At 39.1% G+C, this 15,560-nt stretch overlaps 1 pseudogene; it reads left to right on the top strand.

Moving 5' to 3' along the window:
- Positions 1-11,823: 11,823 nt before the first annotated feature.
- Positions 11,824-15,170, top strand: LOC132031546 (uncharacterized; annotated as a pseudogene).
- The last annotated feature ends 390 nt before the right edge of the window (positions 15,171-15,560 follow it).

A 15,560-nucleotide genomic window follows, 5' to 3' on the forward strand; every position in this document is an offset into this window, starting at 1 on the left:
AGGTAGCTCATTTATGTGCTTACCTTCATGTTTGTCTCTAAATTAGTGCAATCGTATGATACATTATGTTATCTTTCTTTCGTATATTCATTTGAGATTTTTATTGATGACAAACTTATTAAGTCTTTTTTTCTTATATTCATATGTATCCATATTTCGCAATATCTACGAGGAATCTTTAACTTCGGAGACCAACAAAAATTCAGGTTCTAGTCTTTCATATCTCTTAGGTATTTTCCTTCAAATCTAAGAACAAGAAGCAAAACTTTGTTATCATGTTATTGATAAACGATATCTCTTTTTTCTTGGTAAATAGATGCTCGTACATGATAATGGCCTCTTAATGTTATTATTTGCTTCAATTTAAAATTTGACACTCCATAGAACTTGTTTTGTGTAGATTGAGGTATTAACTAGCCAATGCATGGCCTTGAGGATTAAAAGTTGCAAAATTACGTGTGTGTTTTGACCATAGGATACTCAGTCGTGGCCATAAGACACTTTGGAACTTGTAGCTACGATTGTTTCACCCTAAGTCTTAAAATCGAGACAAAATAGAGCCTCCGATGCTAAGAATTTCTAAAATGTGCTTTAACTTCTTACCTTTGTCATTTGATTTCAAGGTTGTCGGGAAGGGCTTATGTTCTTGACCAAAGGATTAGTGTTGTTGGTGATTTTAAGTTCCTTCAAACGTTGTTTGCAACCCGATTATAGTGTCCGTATTAGCAATCATGATTTTTTTTTTTTTTTTTTTTTGTTGTGACCAAATAGAACAAGTTTATGGTGTCCTAGAACGCTTTGTTGACCGTACATTAGACATGCCTCCCACATCCCCCACATGTCCCTCCCCATCCTAAGGGACTAAAATGACCCTCCCCATCCTAAACCCTAATCCCTTTCTCTGTACGCCTCTTTTCCTAATGCCTCCCGTAAAAAAACGTTTGTCATCTTCCCATTTTGGGGGCTCTTTTAGCCTTTTCATGCCATGTAATAGGCTTGCATGTCTCAATTCAAGTAAAGCTTTTGGTTTTTGGTTTATGTAAATCCTTGGAAGAGATATCTTCAAAATCTCGGTATGAAAGGGAGTCAAAATCTCGAGTTCAGACCAAGATTCCTCCATTTCGAGTAAGATGTTAAATCAAATCTTCGGTACAAAACAATTCTTGGTGAGTTTGAGTAAAGTTGACTCACGTTTACCTCTATACTTCCCTTTACGTTTTCCTTTTTTAACAAAGAGATATGATTTCGCTCTGCCCAAAAAAAAATCACCACGAGATGGGTCATTTTCTACCGTTTGCAATCTCTATTTTCAAATCCCCGCCCAAAATTTGACCTTGAGAACCCTAGTTTACAGCTATAAATAGGAGCTTGTAGCATTCATTTTGGAAAAGGGTTAACAGCCAGCCTCACTCTAAAAAAAAGCAAAGGTTACCAACATACTATTCTATTTTCACTTTTCGGTTTGAAACTTTGGTTAATTCAATTGGATCTTGGGTTCGTCGTGTTTTGAGTGTGGATCCGGGACCTAAAAGCTCCTTAAACCAAAAAAGGTAAATAATCTCTCGTTTAATCATGTTCTTCTTGGTCTTGGTGTGTTTTATCATAGTTAAATTGTGTATGTGTTTATAAATGTTGTTTGTTTAAGATTGATTAGTTTACTCTTTCTTCGTATGTTTAAAAAACGAGCTTAGTATGGAATTTATGATGTTTATGTTTTAGTTAAATTTAGATGATGTCGAGCTTGGTTAGTTTCATTATTTGCTTTAAGTTTCTATGAATAGTATAAGCTTAGATGTTTATATGTTCCTTTCTTATTTAGACTCCATTTTATGTCACATAGCTAGTCATTTAAGTAATCTTCCTTCTCGTTATTCTTTCTGGATTTCTTGTTTCTTTATTTGTTATGTGTTATGTGTTTAGTTTAGGCATGTCGATTAATTTAAGTTAGTGGATCTCTTTATGTATTAGTTTTGGACTTGTTTAGCTCTTTATGTAAAAGCTATATAATTTTTATGCTAGATCTTAGTTTTAAAGTATGTTGATATGTTGGTAAATTGGTTAAATAATGTTAGTTGTGTAGTTAACCTATCTTAATTGATTTATGTTGGTTTTATGCGTGGGAAGGATTTTTTAGCTTTGTTGAAATGTATGTCGTTGGAGCATGGTTTAGGCGTTAGTTTAGCTTGTTTTAATTGAATATGTCTTAATGTATTTTGTTTATTCTAAGGTAGGCATGTATGGTATGTTAGTTTAGTTGATTATGTGTTTAGAATAGAGTAGTTTCTTGTGTAGTAAGATCTAAGTACATTGATCTGTGTGATGTGTATAAATATTTTAAATGTCTTACCTTCCAATGCATATGATATAATCTTTATAATCTTGTTAGTTCATTTTTGTGTTAAATATCGAAATATAGTTTTGGTTAAATGATAAAGAGATGCTTATAAAATGACTCAAGTATTTTGTTGTTAAGTTTGGAGATTGTGGTCTAGTTGTTTGCCAAACTATGTTTGAATGTGTGTAATCTCTTTATAACACACAAATTTGAATTTCATCATACTTGTTTTGTTGACTTAAGCACTACCAAGAAAGCCATGGTTGATCCTTACATATTAGCTAAAACATGAGTTTACGTGGTTCTCTACTATGGCACTGGTTTAATGTCACACTTTACTAGAAATATGAAAACATGTTAATATGGTTAGTTTCCCGTGTTGAGCTATCTTGTTGCTTGATTTTATGCTTAATTTTCACTAATGTGTATTGAGTGCCTCAACATGATGTTAAGCATTCTATCTGCTACCTTCTCTTCCGACTTAGACTAATGTATAAGATGGAATGGATATTTAAAGCATCTATACTTGTTTAAGTCAGTTCAAAATAGTGTGACCTATGGTGTTTGATGTACTAGAATGGTTTCTTCGTGATATGAACAACATGTTAGATTCTCTAAACAATTGAAGAAAAGAATGCCAATAGTGATTTGTAACTCTATGTTTAGGACTAGTAAAATTAAGTAATTTGGACTTGGATAAAAGAAATGGCTCTCTTAGGATCTGTTTACGAAGTTGCGATTGGAAGCACATATGTATTTGAAGTTATAACTAAGTTGCCTGGGCATTCAATGAAAATATCTTAAGCACTTATTTGTGCTAGTTAAAATCCTGTGGGAAACAGCTTAATTTAAGTTACTAGACTCTGATGAAGGTATTGTTTAAATGCCACTGTGTGATTTAAATTCCTGTGTTGAAACTATTTTTCTTCAAAATTGGTTCCTCGTGAAAACAGTTGCTGCCTGCGTTAAACTTAAATATTATTTCCCTATTTGTATATTTGAGTTCTTGTGTGTGTGGGATTCGGATATTGAGACTAGGTTAGACAGGATGCTTCTTACAGTTATTTCTGGGCTGTTAGGTTGAGTGTTGACTATATATGTCCATTTTAGTTTTCCCTGCTTCAGTTATTGAGAATCTAATACTCAAATTTGGTTTATAAGCAATCTGTTGGCTTAAGTATTAGATGTAATCTAGCTTGATAAATAATTCAAAATCTGAGTAAGGGTAGGAATGAGGCATCTAAATATGTTAGCTTAGATCATGATTCAATTTATTTAACATCTCTAATGGTGGCTGCCTTCAAGGACTTAATCTGAGGACCCATCTGTGTTTACTCGATATTTGTCATAAAAAAGAAAAACCTGTTCTATGTTTCGAAAACATTCTCCTCTAAGTTTATCTATCCTGAAATAGTAAAATATGACTTTTTTTTTATAATTTGATTCAGTCCGTTTTGTGCTTACTGTTAAGGTGTTTATGTGGGAGTTGGAATTCATATGAATCTATATTTGCCTTATCTAATAGTTGCATTTCTAATTCCTATTATCTTTTTTTGTTACATGTACATCTCGGGAGCAATTGGAGTCTTCATAAGAAGACGCTCGCCGCTAGTAGAAGTCCCATTCTGAGATTCGATATCTTTTGAACCGCGTCTATTTGCATTCAATTCTCTCCTCTCTTGAAAACATCTGAACAAATGCAAGGAGAAGAGAGAATCTATTTATGGCATTCTTTTTTTTCGTCTTAAGATTACTAACCGTTTTTATTTTCTTGTTTGTGAATGTTTATTTGATTCGCTTAAGTTTATCGACCCTAGAATACCTAGACTTAGAGGGGTAGTTGACATAGGGGAGAAACTAGTAGTTAACTTTTTTTTTTTCTATTCTTCTTATTTTAGAGTCACTTATGATACCTACAACGTTTTCTTTGAAACATTCAAGTCTATACTTGTGGCTTTCTTTTCTTGTCACTATAAGCTTTGCAAAGAGGAAGATGTGATATAATTTTTTTTTTTTTACCAGAATAACTGATTTTTCAGAACTTGAGCATATATCTTTGAATTGAGAGGACAAACTTTCCTTTATGGGTAAAAGTTGAAATGCCACTGATACTTAAATGTGGGCTCAAGCATATTTTTCACAAACAATTCTTCAAGTTTGGTATAGTTGTGCATGTTTTACAATTGAGCATAGGTAAAAAATGATTAGATGAAGCGCTCATATTTTAAAGATTAAGTTATCGAGTTTTTCTAAAATTAATCACTTGTAGTTTTTCTTTTAGTTCGGATAACATATGGTGAACGTTACTTCCTTTTTAAAAATATAACCAACTGGAACTAACTTTGTTTTGCATTCAATGAAAGGAACCTTTTTTAGAAATAAGTTCTTTTAAGTTAAGTTCCAAAAGCTATTTAGATTAATATCTTCTTGAATTTCTTACAACCACAAACAAATGCCTTCAAGTTCTTTTGATAAATTAAAAATTAGTGTTTTAGCTAATTTGATAATTTGATCTCCCTTTTAAATTGCAATGGCTTTACGTTCACTTCGTTTGGGAGTTTATAGTTAAAGTAAGCAATTTTTAAGCATTACTGTTTTTTAAAAGCTAATCCGCACCTAGTTATAATAGACATTTTATTTTCTTCAAACTATTTTAGTAATATATTTTAACCCTTTTGATTAACCTAAGTTTGGTCGGTAACCGTAATTCACGGATTCTAATGGATGCCTAACACCTTCTCATTAGGATATTTAGAACCCTTACCTAGAATTTATTAGGCTCGTAAGACCTTAAAAAGTAGAGTTTAGTTTAGCTTTATCTTAGTTAATATTAGGTGTCCTAATTCACCATTAAAATAATTAGGTGGCGACTCCTTAAGTCAAATAATTAGGAATCACCAATATGTTGTACTCCGCTTTGACCAGGTTAAAATGGGGTATAACAGCTTGGCGACTCCGCTGGGGACTTTAGGTTCTAACCATAACAAACTTAGGTATAATTAAATTGTTGACGTTTGGTTGCTATTTTTTAAAGTCATTTTCCTTATGTGAAATTTATTTTTATGTGATGTAATATTGTAATTATTCCTTCTATGTGAATGTCTTTCATGTAATAATGTGTTATTACTTTTCTTAATTGTCATTCCGCTCATATTTCCTCCACTCCTGGAAAATTCACACAAATTCACACACTTAAGCGGTTTCGCGGTTCGCGGCCGTGCACTACTAAAACACCCTCTAGATTGGATCGATCTTGTGGATTTAGTCGATCGGCGGTGCAGTCGACAGCCACGGACTTTCCACTCCCAAGTTGTCCGCTTGGGGGAGCCTTGTGTCATAGGAAACCAACTCTTAGTCAGCCTAAGATAGAGCTCAACCAAAACCCTCTTTAGGGACATGCATCATGCAAACTTAGGAGGCTTAATACCCAAGGTGTATTAAGTCCATTAGTCAACCTCGTCCAAATGTCCGAGTGGGTGTATGACCCGAGTGACGATTATCACATTATGTGCATTTGTTTGAAGGATAAACATGTTTATTATGTGGACCATGTGCTATTTGAAAGGGTAGTGGGTAGAACTAACCATTTGTGAACGCAGGTAGCCATGAGTCAGTACAATATTTACCCAAGGTTTGGCATGGTCTTGAGCACCCCTCCTCAACTAAAGGCATGGTGGATTGATTTGGGGGACTACGGACAGAGGGTGGTACGTGGAGCACTTGGACACTTACCGTCTTTAATGGATATCCAACCATGTAGAGACATCATCGAGGCGGCAACTGTGTTTTGGGATGAGAAGAGAGTCGTGTTTAGATTCGGCAACAATGAAATGACTCCATTATTAGAGGAAATAGGTGGCTACGTGGAGAATGCGGCTTTATTACATAAGAAGAAAAAATGGCAAAATTGCGGCATGATCATTCCAAAAGAACCTTCACCAAAAGAATTTGTTGACAGTTTCGGATTCAGGAAGGGTAAAGGCGTAGAATGTTTACAAGGGTCTACGATACCATTTGACTACTTGTATCATAGATTTGGCTATCAACAAAGTTTCACCAATCATCAAGATGAATTTTTTTCGTATGACTCTTGGAAACAAAAACGGTGCTTCGCTTTCGCAGTGTGTTTTTTGGGAACTATGGTGTTCCCTAAAGGGGCAACAAGAGATATTCACACCCGACTCATTACTGTAACAGAAGCTCTATTTGGTGGCATTGAAGGGAAATACTACACTGTGGTTCCTATGGTCGTGGCAGATATCTATCGAGCGTTAGGACGTTGCAAGCACGGATACAAGCATTTTGAGGGATGCAATTTGCTTTTACAAATTTGGCTAATGGAACATCTTCAAAAGGTCGACAGAAGTCTAGCATTTCGAAAGCCGACGGGAGAAAATCACATTCTTGGACATGTTCCAGGTGCTATTTTGACTAATAGATCATTTGAAAAGCCAAATTGTGTAGAGGGGTGGGTAAGACTTCTTAGCCGTTTGAACGATGATTCAATTCAATGGATGTTCGGTTGGTTTCCATCCGAGGTTTTGGTGTTTCGTACAAAGATCGTGCCATTTTTAGTTTTGATGGGACTTCGGGGCTTGCAACCTTATGCCCCACTGAGAGTTTTAAGACAATCTGGAAGGAAGCAAAACATACCCTTAGTGGCAGACATGGATCATTATCGAGCCGACTACAAAGAGGGGAAAATTCCTTTTGCAAAAGAAGTTCTAAGCATGTGGAAATCGAGGGAGACCATGAAAGCAGAGTCAATTGAGCCAAACAGATACCAAGCTGGATGCGATGATAACTATTTGGAGTGGCTGACCGCTAACTTGGAAGGATCAATCAAACCCGGCGTTAGCCTGAGGGGACGAGTTAAGGATGGAGAAGCAGAAGCACACATCTTACTCCGGCAACTGCGTAAGAAAAATCTTGTCTCTGAAGCCGAGCACCATGCACAACTTGAGGAAAAGGAAAGGGAGACAGAGAAATGGAAGCAACAGGCACTTAGTTACGAACAAAGCATGCAAGAATTAGATACACTTCTAGCTCAGCAAGGAGAAACTTGCATCAAAGAAGGTATCAAGACAGGAGGGGTTCGGCTATGTCATATATTATCCAGAATCGCCGGAAGATCGATCAAGCAATTCAAGCAACTAAGAGGCTCAAGAACGATGAAGGGCCTTCTTCATATTAATTAGCTCATGAAAGTCAAGTATTAGTTGTAATAATTTCCTTTATTATTACTCGTACTAAGATTTAAATTTTCAAACAATGTATGTTTTTTGGGGTCTTCAATTAATAGCACGTTGGGATGACATATAATTACATGTTTTATCCTTCAAACCTTCGCTAGGCCTACCTCTGGCACAAAAGAGGTCCCATGCATAATAGGTCGCGCTATGATTTTTCTTTTGCTATGTGATTTGTTTGCTATGCGATATATGTTTCTTTCAACATTAATTGTTTATGTTAACAGTATTTTATCAAAATAGCAATTACTCGCACTATACTAACGTAGTTTTCTTCATTTTTGAAGGTTTTCTTTTATTTTGATTATTTCCCCAAAGGTTGATTCGTGTTGACGCGAACTGGCGGATCACCCATACTTCACAAGATCAAAAGCACGAGCATCCAACAACATAAATGATTCGGGTGCATCGAACGAATGGCTTGGGACTTATCACCGTTCCGAGAGACGAACCCGAGGCTTCGGAGGGAAGGAATGCTTGATGAACTCATCGCCCAATTGATGCAACAAATGGCCAACATGCAAAGTGAAATTGAGCGACTTCGAAATCTCACCAACCTGTCCATTACCCTCAACACTCCTCCTCATGAACGAGAGAACAAGTGCGGCAATCCCACCATCCTTTTCGCCTGTTAACTCGCCTGCCCCTCAACCATTTCCCTCAAACCCTCCACTTCACACAATCAATCCAAGCGCTACTAATTCACCCCCCCATCCCACAACAAACTAATCTACAACAAACCATCTCACAACAATCTAATCCACAACAAGCCATCCCACAAACAACTAACCCACAACAAGCCATCCCGCAACAAAATAACTCGCAACAAGCCAAAGCCAACCCACAACAAGTTAACTTTCAACAAGCCAATCCGTTACCCTTCACCACTCCATATGTTCCTCAGCCTTCAGTTATCCAAACTATCCCACTCAACCAGACTACCCCACTTACCCAAAGCTACCAAGCAACCCAACACATACCGTTGGCACACGCCGCTAACCATAACACGCAGTATGTGCCACCGGTATATGTAGCGGAAGCTCAACCCTTCACTACCCCATTACAAGCCGTGCAGCCAGAGGCTGATCCTTATGAGGAGATGGAAAGGGAAGCTAGGGCAAGAGCGGACGAGAACGTTGCAAAGGAGATTCGTAGTCTGAAGGAAGCATTCAGAAGCATCCAAACCCACAAGGGATGTGAAGGACTTGAATACGAGGATCTGTGTATTCATCCCGATATTGAGTTGCTGCTTTGGATATAAGGTGCCAAAATTTGATATGTTTGATGGAAAAGGAAATCCTCGGGCTCATTTGAGATCGTCTTTGTGATAAGCTTGTTGGAGTAGGGAAAGATCAAGCCATTAGGATGAAGTTGTTTATAAGGAGCTTGACAGGAGAAGCACTTGATTGGTACACATGCCAAGATCCGCAAAAATGGCGTAGTTGGGGAGAGATGGCGCAAGAATTCATGGATAGGTTCAGGTTTAACACTGAGACTGTCCCAGACAGATTCTATTTGATGAAGTTAGAAAGGAAGTCAACAGAAACTTTCAGAGAGTATGCTATGCGGTGGAGAGCAGAAGCCGCAAAGGTCCAGCCCCCGATGGCGGAAAGTGAGATGACGACGCTTTTTGTACAATCTCTAAAAGATGCAACATACTATGAAAGGTTGATAAGTGTCATCGGGCAAAAGTTTTCTGAAGTTATTAGGATGGGAGATTTCATAGAAGAAGGTATCAAGACGGGAAGAATCACAAATTTGGCAGCCTTGCAAGCAACAAGTAAGGCAATTCAATCAGATTCAATTGGGGGAGCAGCTAAGAAGAAGAAGGACGGAGTGTCCGCGGTCATGACCATCCAGGAACGTAGACCAAACCAGATGTTAACCTACCAATACCCTTCATCCCAGCCTTCATATTACAACCAATACGCCCAAGTCCCTCAGCCTTATTACCAACCTCCACCCGCTCCCTATCCTGTTTACCACACCCAGCCAACATATTGTCCACCTCGAGCACCCGCCTATCAAAGCCCATCACGATACCAACCAACCTACCCGCCTCAACCCCAATACCAACCACAAAACCGTCCACAAAATACACCCAGACCTCGCCCAAACTTTGAAAGAAAACCAACTAAAACTTATACACCATTAGCCGAACCCTTAGCCCAATTATATGAAAGGTTGAGAACCGCAGGGATACTCCAACCGATTCAAGGAAGAGTTCCTAACCCCCTTCCTGGATGGTATGATGGGACTAAACATTGTGCGTATCACTCGGGGAGTTGCCGGACATGATGCGAAAATTGCCTTACTCTCAAAGATAAAATTGAGGCGTTGATCAAAGAAGGAGTCATCCAGCTCAAAGGAGCTCCCCCAAATATAAACAACAACCCTCTACCCAATCATGGTGATGCAAATGTGAACATGATCACCATTGATGAAGACTATAACTTGGAAGGGACTATTGTACCGGTCAAAAAAGAGAAAAAAGTTGAATCATCAGCCTTTATCGCTCCCGTAATTACAGTTCAAATGAGGGCACCAATTGAAGTGGAAGTGCTCACTCCAAGGCCTAAGATCACAGCCTTAGTTGCTCAGGCACCTTCTTTCAACACCAAAGCAGTTCCTTGGAATTACTCGGCTGATGAAAGGAACAAAGGAAAGGCAAAATTGGTTGTAGAAACTATTGCTGCCGGGATGACAAGATCTGGGCGGTGTTATGCCCCCGAAGAGGTAGCACGAGGAGCACCGAGTAAGGAAAATAACCAAAAGAAAGGTTGTGACGAGGCTGAAGTAGAAGAATTTCGGAGGAAGATGCCAACTAAGGAATATTCTGTTGTAGAACAACTAAAGAAAACACCGCCCAAATTTCTTTATTGTCATTGTTGATGAGTTCTGAAACTCATAGGAGCGCTTTAGTGAAGGTACTAAATGAAGCTTATGTTCCAGCTGAGACCTCTAGCGAGAAATTTTCAGCCATGGTTGGAGAAGTCCTCGAAGCCCACAAAGTCTCTTTTCATGACGATGAGTTGCCACCTGAAGGTTTGGGGCACAACAAGGCATTGAATATCACAGTCAAATGCAGAGATAAATTCATTTCTAAAGTGTTGATTGATGGGGGTTCAAATTTGTTAACATATGTCCTATCATTACTCTCGAGCTTTAGGAATTGATATCGGGAAACTTCGTGATAGTCACGTGAGGGTTAAAGGTTTTGATGGAGCTCAAAGGGGTGTCGTAGGGAAATTGACTTGGTACTGGAAATTGGACCCGTGGAGTTTACGGTGGAATTCCAAGTGATGGATATATCCGCTAGTTACAACTTGCTGATAGGAAGGCCATGGATCCATATGGCTGGTGCAGTCCCTTCTACCCTGCACCAAAATTTGAAATTTGTCTGGAATCATCAAGAAATTGTGATCCATGGAGAAGGCAACAATTCGATTTATCCCGAAAACTCAATTCCTGTTATTGAAAGTGTAGAAAGGCTAGATGGATCTGTTTTCCATATTAAGGAAACCATGTGTACTACTCAAGCTGAAAGGGTAAAGTTGCCACGTGTGCTTATGATGGTGGCTTGGGAAATGTTGAAGAATGGTTTTAAGCCTGGTCGAGGTCTCGGAGTGAACTTGGATGGAATAGTAGAACCAATTCAATTACCCGGTCAGAAGGATACTTTTGGTCTTGGATACGAGCCCACTCTTGAAGAAATCTCATTGGCTAGTCTCAAAAGGAAAGGTGATATTCCCTTGCCAAAGCCTGTCCCTCTCCTGAATCAGTCATTTTTCAAGGCGTCTGTCACCCAAGTATCAGAGGAAGCTGCTGAAGACAACCTCGTGGAAGGTCTCAAGAATCTATTCATTACCGAGGAAGAAGTTGAATGCAATGTGATTCTGGACGATTGCCCTGAAACTCCAACTATCTGGGATGCTGAGCCTGGAGATGCTTTAAACAATTGGACTTGTACCCCGCTCCCGGTTCTCCGAGAGTCTTGATAGATGATTTGTATTAGTATTTAATGAAACAACGCGATTCAAATTTGAGGCCTGAATCGTGTTTATACTTTTGTTATGTTTTGCCTCCACCTTTTGAAAGCTTAAATGCCAAATCCAAGCTATAATTTTCTATTTTAATTTCGTCTGCATTTAATTAATTTCTCTGTTCTTTTTCAGCAATCAAACTAGTAAACCTGCCGATACTGTGAATATGACACGTAATGAAACAAGCGAACCAATCCTAAATGCCGAACAAGATTCTGAAGAATATGAAGAGGACATGCAACCTGAAGAGTTAACTAAAGATTTTGAACATTTTGAGAATAAGCCAAAACCAAATTTGGATGAAACAGAGACCATAAACTTGGGAGATTCAGAAACAGTGAGGGAAACAAGAATTAGCGTCCATTTAACTCCGTCACAAAGGGAAGAATTGATCAACCTTTTGAGACAATATATAGACGTGTTCGCTTGGTCTTATGATGATATGCCGGGTCTAAGCACGGACATTGTTTCACATAAGTTGCCTATTGATCCATCTTGTCCTCCAGTGAAACAAAAGAAAAGAAATATTAAACCGGATTTGAGTTTAAAAGTCAAGGAAGAAGTCTCCAAGCAATTTGATGCAAAGGTCATTCGAGCTACAAGGTATCCCACTTGGCTAGCCAATATCGTGTGCTGTACCAAAGAAGGATGGCAAAGTTAGGGTATGCGTGGATTATCGGGATCTCAACAAGGCTAGCCCGAAAGATGATTTCCCCCTCCCAAATATTCACATACTTATTGATAACTGTGCGAAGCATGAGCTGCAGTCATTCGTTGATTGCTTCGCAGGATACCACCAAATTCTGATGGATGAAGAAGATGTGGAGAAAACGGCATTTGTCACACCTTGGGGAGTATACTATTATCGAGTGATGCCTTTTGGACTCAAGAATGCGGGTGCCACCTATATGAGAGCCATGACTACTATTTTTCATGACATGATCCACAAGGAGATTGAAGTCTATGTGGATGATATCATCATTAAGTCACGAAAGAGTTCGAGATCACTTGACGGATTTGAAGAAGTTCTTTGACGAGGTTGAGGCGATACAATTTGAAATTAAATCCCGCAAAGTGTGCATTTGGTGTTCTATTTTGGGAAGCTGTTAGGTTTTATTGTGAGTAGGAGGGGCATAGAATTGGATCCTTCAAAGATAAAGGCTATTCAAGAGTTGCCTGCCCCAAAGAGTCGAAAGGACGTGATGAGTTTCCTCGGTCGACTCAACTACATTAGCCGGTTCATAGCACAATCGACAGTAATATGTGAGCCAATAATCAAGCTATTGAAGAAAGATGCTGCTACCAAATGGACGGAAGATTGCCAACGAGCTTTTGATAAAATCAAGGAGTATTTGTCTAATCCGCCTGTTTTGGTGCCTCCAGAAGTCGGAAGACCTTTGTTATTATATTTGTCTGTGTCAGCGAATGCATTTGGATGCGTGCTGGGACAACATGATGAAACAGGAAAGAAGGAGCAAGCAATATACTATTTGAGCAAGAAGTTCACGCCTTATGAGGCCCGTTATACTTTGTTGGAACGCACCTGTTGTGCTTTGACTTGGATTGCACAAAAGTTGAGACATTACCTGTCTGCATATACTACTTATCTCATCTCAAGGATGGATCCACTCAAGTATATCTTTCAGAAGCCCATGCCCTGCGGGAAGTTAGCCAAATGGCAAATTTTGCTAAGTGAGTTCGATATTGTATATGTTACCCAAAAGGCTATCAAAGGGCAGGCAATAGCGGATCATCTTGCTGAACATCCCGTAGATGAAGAATACATGCCTCTTAAGACTTATTTCCCCGATGAAGAGGTGTTGTTTGTCGGAGAAGATATCTCAGAGGAATATCCGGGGTGGAGAATGTTCTTTGATGGGGCTGCAAACTCCAAAGGAGTTGGTATTGGAGCAGTCTTAGATTTCAGCAAAGCTCAGGTTTTCGTGCACCAATAATATGGCAGAGTATGAGGCTTGTATTCTTGGACTCAGAATGGCCGTTGATATGAACATACAAGAATTATTGGTTATAGGTGATTCTGACTTATTGGTTCATCAAGTACAAGGCGAATGGACCACTAAGAACGTGAAGATACTTCCGTACCTGCATTGTGTGAAAGATTTGTGTAAGAGATTTATCAAGGTGGAATTCAAACATGTCCCAAGGGCTCAAAATGAGTTCGTTGATGCTTTGGCAACCTTGTCCTCTATGATTCAAACACCCGGACAAGAATTACATAGATCCTATCAAGGTGAATGTGCAAGATCGGCAAGCCTATTGTTTCCATGTAGATGAAGAACCGATGGAGAACCTTGGTACTATGACATTAAGAAGTATCTCAAGGCGGGAGACTATCCGAAGGCATAACCGGTGTTCGAAGAGAGAACACTTCGAAGATTAGCAAACCACTTTTTCCTAAATGGAGAAATCCTTTATAGGAGGACTCTGGATTTAGGATTGCTAAGGTGTGTTGATGCCAAAGAGGCGGTCAAGTTGATTGAAGAAATACATGGCGGTACATGCGGACCTCATATGAATGGTTTCACTCTGGCTAAGAAAATTCTACGAGCTGGCTATTTCTGGATGACTATGGAAACAGACTGCATTCGTTTTGTGCAAAAATGTCACCAATGTCAGATTCATGGTGATTTGATTCGCGTCCCACCAAATGAGTTAAATGTGACGAGTTCTCCTTGGCCATTTGCAGCTTGGGGCATGGATGTTATTGGTCCTATCGAGCCGGCCGCGTCAAATGGACATAGGTTCATTTTGGTAGCCATCGACTATTTCACAAAATGGGTAGAAGCATCTTCGTACAAGTCAGTGACGAAGAAGGTAGTGGTAGACTTTGTTCGCAATAACATCATTTGTCGATTCGGAATCCCTGAGTCAATTATAACCGATAATGGAGCTAATCTTACTAGTGGTTTGATGCGGGAGATATGCGAAACAATTCCACCCCTTATCGACCTCAGATGAATGGAACGGTTGAAGCAGCCAACAAAAACATCAAGAGGATATTGCGGAAGATGATTGATAATTACGACATTGGCACGAAAAATTGCCATTGGCCCTTCTCGGTTATCGCACCACCTTGTTAGGACTTGGCGGGGCAACGCCTTATCTTTTGGTCTATGGAACGAGAGGTTGTGTTACTGCGCAGAGGTAGAGATACCATCCTTGAGGATTATCCAAGAAGCTGAGTTGAGTGATGCCAAATGGATACAAAATCGATATGAACAATTGATGCTCATTGATGAAAAGAGGATGAATGCAGTTTGTCATGGACAACTTTATCAGAATAGAATGGCCAAAGCTTTCAACAAGAAGGTAAGACCGAGACAATTCAAACCGGGGCAATTGGTGTTGAAGCGCATATTCCCACACCAAAATGAAGCTAAGGGAAAATTTGCACCTAACTGGCAAGGGCCTTACATGGTTCACCGAGTACTAACTGGAGGAGCACTAATTTTAGCAGAAATGGATGGCGAAGTGTGGCCGAAAGCTATCAATGCGGATGCCGTCAAGAGATACTACGTCTAGGAGCTTTTCATTTATTTTATATGTAATGTTTTGTAATGTCTTTCTATGTAATGAAAACTACATTCCCTCGGCGGGATACGTAGGAAACCCATATCGGGTTTGGTCTCTTTAAGATAGAAATTTCTAAAATTTCCATTTGCTTGTAATATGAACTACGCCTCAACTCGATTCCCGTGGTGGGATACGTAGGCGGCCTACATAGGCTTCGGTCACATTATTAGAAAATTTCAATTTTATTTTGCCTTGTATGTCTTGAACTACGCTTGGTGGGATACGATTCCCTTGGTCACATTATTAGGGATACGTTGCCTTGGCGGCCTATATAAGGCTCGGTCTCGTTATGTTAAAAGTTCAATATCCTCCTATGCCAGAAACTGGGATAATTTTTAA

This window comes from Lycium ferocissimum, chromosome 9 (genome assembly GCF_029784015.1).
Source record: "Lycium ferocissimum isolate CSIRO_LF1 chromosome 9, AGI_CSIRO_Lferr_CH_V1, whole genome shotgun sequence".
NCBI lineage: Eukaryota > Viridiplantae > Streptophyta > Magnoliopsida > Solanales > Solanaceae > Lycium > Lycium ferocissimum.